The sequence below is a fragment of the Cervus canadensis genome, chromosome 6, assembly GCF_019320065.1.
Source record: "Cervus canadensis isolate Bull #8, Minnesota chromosome 6, ASM1932006v1, whole genome shotgun sequence".
In the NCBI taxonomy this organism is placed as follows: domain Eukaryota; kingdom Metazoa; phylum Chordata; class Mammalia; order Artiodactyla; family Cervidae; genus Cervus; species Cervus canadensis.
The window spans coordinates 7,937,033-7,941,600 of record NC_057391.1 but is presented as its reverse complement, the minus strand read 5'-3'; positions in this window follow the sequence as shown (position 1 = coordinate 7,941,600).

Genomic DNA, 4,568 nt, shown 5'->3' with positions numbered 1-4,568 from the left:
CACTGCTGTGGAGTAGGGCAAGGCAAAAGTTTAGTTCTTCTATCTTTGAAGAAAAAACTGATGAGGGGTTAACATTAGAGAGATATGTGTTATCTTAACAAATTAGGTTTTGTGAATGATATTCAACAAAGCAATGGATACAGAGATCAGAGAAAAAAAAGAAATACTCTTTATAATCTAATCAGGTTCACAGTGACCAAGACTAGTTTAGGAATATGCTATTTTAGAAACAAGTTACTGGGCCCACCAAACTCTACCATTGAGTGAATTCATGGTTAATTTATACGAGGTGGTGAAGTTTCATGAAACTGTAAAATCAAAATAGTCCAGCAGGAGTGTATGTAATGGAAGAATGCCATCTGCTGGTGAACCCTATCAAATCCATATGTAATTAGGAAAATCTGAGGACACAAACACTGCATATGAGATTCAAAGTTTGTGGAAGCGTTGTTTTTTTTTTTTAATTTTGAGAAATCTGCTTTCATTAGGCTGATGCATACCTTTGATATACATTATTCATTTTAAATTAACTTGATTACTAATTTCATGGCATCACTTGTCAGGAAAGCCTTGAACCGAAATGGGTGCAAAGGGCTTTTTTCCCTTTTTGCCAATTTACAAAGTTTTTGTATTCATCACTCATCAGTAGTCAGCCAGTGAGTCTGTTCTATTTAAAAGCTCTGGCTTTTCACTTAATGCATCCCATCTGTTTCTGAAATAAATTGCAATAATCCGTGTTTAATTTTAATCAATGTATTACTAAATATGCAAATTATATTAAAAGCCATGGTTTGAAAAAGCTTTCATTTGTAAATATGGTAGCTTAAAACAGGAAGCATATCTAAAAGCCATTTAGCTACAGTAGCCTAACACTAACACTGTAGCTGATTTATAAAGCAGATCACAAGTTGATCTTTCTCCCACGAGGGGATATGTAAAACTGTTGCATATCAGATTTTGTTAACATCTGATGGGCTAGTGCTAACAGTGTAAGGGACTCATACATCAGCAACCATGTCTTTTACATTTAAATTAAGGTAATCTTATTCCATTCTACATCTCTCCAATTTTTTTCTTTTGCACAACCTAACACATGAATTTGCGTGATTGGTTTATGAATCACAGTTAAAGCAATTTGAGCAAGCCTTTCAATCAATCTTAAATTTTTAGTGTCTAATTTACTTGTGATTTGCATAATTAATTGTGGAAGGGATCCTTTGGGAGTCTCTCTACCCCCACCCCCTTTTCCTTTCCTACCTTGTGTCTCACTCACTGACTGACAGAGTGGGAATGTTACTGGAGTTTTCCAGGCCTGCTGCATGACTCTGTTAAGAATTCGGAAATTCTGTTACAGTGCTCTGTCTGATCTGGCTGGACTAAAGGGTAAATTCTGAAAATTAAGTCTGCTATCTGTAAAGCAGTCCATTAACATTGCTGTTTTTGAATGAATTGTGTGTGTATTTTACTGAGCAGTTACCTTGAAGGAGAATGTTGTGACTCTTTCTCATGTACAGGTCTTAAATGGATGGGAATGTGTATACAGTCATGTTCACCTCATTTACTGATTGTACCAGTTTGGGGTCATTACTGAGTGCAGCCTCATAAATGATAAGTTGCAACAAAGTGTCAGGAATTTTGCCAGCCTGTTGTTAAAATTAAAATCACATAAAATTACATTAAAATAAATTATACTAAAAACAAAGGCAGTAAATGCTGAAACATCACTTCCTAATTATTGTGCTACATTTTATTGTTATCTATGTGCTTAAGGTTATTTACATTTATCTATTACATATGTATGGTGAAACTATTAGACAGTGATATGCTACTGGATATTTCTTCCCAACTCCACATTTAGTAACTTCCGATTAGTAGCTTGTAATTGGCTGTAGTGGGAGTGTTGACACCAGAGAAACTGGCAAATGTTGGCAAATCAAGAACCCCCTCCCTTCCCCTGACCATACAACTGGTTGTTAACCATTTACCACCACACCACTAACTTTAATTACAGTACATAACAACTCAGTGCATGTTCTCTGTAATTTATTCCTGAGTCCTTCCAAGAGAATAATAATAGTTTTCCCAGACCTTTTACAAAAAGCAATATATAAACATATTTGATAAACATTTGACTCCCTAGGGAACTTTAGCCCTAATTCTTGTTAAACTTTAAAAATGAAATTTTTCCTTATAGCATAGTAGATAATTTGGAAAATACAGAAAAATATTTTTTTCAGTGACTTCACTATTTTAAAAGAAGGAAAGTTATCACATGTTCATAATTCACGTAGCAGTTCCTGTCTTCCATATTAATTCTCCAGGCAGTTTATTGCTGAGTTTATGGACGAACTATCTAAGGACGAACCATCCTTAGATTCAATGTGTTAGAAAACAGGTTTGTGAAATAAACTCACTGCAGTAGTATAAATAGTAGAGTCATGCCAAGGACCATTTTTGTTAAAATAAATTTATCTCTCTATGTAGATGATTAATAATTGTACCTCAGTTCAGTTCAGTCGCTCAGTCGTGTCCGACTCTTCGCGACCCCATGAACCGCAGCACGCCAGGCCTCCCTGTCTATCACCAACTCCTGGAGTCCACCCAAACCCATGTCCATCGAGTCAGTGATGCCATCCAACCATCTCATCCTCTGTCGTCCCCTTTCCTCCTGCCCTCAATCTTTCCCAGCATCAGGGTCTTTTTAAATGAGTCAGCTCTTTGCATCAGGTGGCCAAAGTACTGGAGTTTCAGCATCAGTCCTTCCAATGAATATTCAGGGTTGATTTCCTTTAGGATTGACTGGTTTGATCTCCTAGCAGTCCAAGGGTCTCTCAAGAATTTTCTCCAACATCACAGTTCATAGGTCATAGAAAAAGCAAGAGATTTCCAGAAAACATCTAATTCTGGTTCATTGACTATGCTAAAGCCTTTGACTGTGACTCTGGATCACAATAAACTGTAGAAAATTCTTAAAGAGATGGGAGTACCAGACCACCTTACCCGCCTCCTGCAGAACCTGTATGCACGTCAAGAAGCAACAGTTAGAACTAGTCATGGAACAATGGACTGGTTCCAAATTGGGAAAGGAGTATGTCAAAGCTGTATATTGTCACCTTGCTTATTTAACTTATATGCAGAGTACATCATGCAAAATGCCAGGCTGGATGAAGCACAAGCTGAAATCAAGATTGCTGGGAGAAATATCAATAACCTCAGATATGCAGATGACACCACCCTTATGGCAGAAAGTGAAGAAGAATTAAAGAGCCTCTTGATGAAAGTGAAAGAGGAGAGTGAAAAAGTTGGAATAAATTCATTAAAAATATCAAGGAAAGAAGAAGTAAAAGAGATAAAGATATTCTTAAATATTGCTATTAATGCCATAATTTCAGGATACGGAAATAATCTGGAATCATAAAAAAAAAAACCCAACATTCAGAAAACTAAGATCATGGCATCTGGTCCCATCGCTTCATGGTAAATCGATGGGGAAACAATGGAAATAGAGGCTTTATTTTCGGGGGGCTCCAAAATCACTGCAGATGGTGACTGCAGCCATGAAATTAAAAGATCCTTGCTCCTTGGAGGAAAAGTTATGACCAACCTAGACAACTTACTAAAAAGCAGAGACATTACTTTGCCGAGAAAGGTCCATCTAGTCAAAGCATGGTTTTTCCAGTAGTCATGTATGGATATGAGAGTTGGACCATAAAGAAGGCTGCTGCTGCTGCTACGTCACTTCAGTCGTGTCCGACTCTGTGCGACCCCATAGACGGCAGCACACCAGGCTCCCCCGTCCCTGGGATTCTCCAGGCAAGAACACTGGAGTGGGTTGCCATTTCCTTCTCCAGTGCATGAAAGTGAAAAGTGAAAGTGAAGTCGCTCAGTTGTGCCTGACTCTTAGTGCCCCCATGTACTGTAGCCTACCAGGCTCCTCGGTCCATGGGATTTCCCAGGCAAGAGTACTAGAGTGGGTTGCTATTGCCTTCTCCGAAAGAAGGCTGAGCGCCGAAAAATTGATGCTTTGGCATTGCCCTTCTTTGGGATTGGAGTGAAAACTGACGTTTTCCAGTCCTGTGGCCATTGCTGAGTTTTCCAAATTTGCTGGCATATTGAATGCAGCACTTTAACAGCATCATCTTTGAGGATTTGAAATAACTCAGCTGGAATTCCATCACCTCCACTAGCTTTGTTCATAGTGATGCTTCCTATGGCCCACTTGACTTCCCACTCCAAGATGTGTGGCTCTAGGTGAGTGATCACACCGTCGTATTTGTATTTCTCCAGCCAGAAATACAAATGTGGTTATCTAGGTCATTGAGATCTTTTTTGTATAGTTCTTCTGTGTATTCTTGCCACCTCTTCTTAATATCTTCTGCTTTTGTTAGGTCTATACCATTTTTTTCCCTTTATTGTTCCCATCTTTGCATGAAATGTTTCCTTGGTATCTCTAATTTTCTTGAAGAGATCTTTAGTCTTTCCCATTCTAATGTTTTCCTCTATTTCTTTGTATTGTTCACTGAGGAAGGCTTTCTTATCTCTCCTTGCTATTCTTTGGAAGTCTGCAT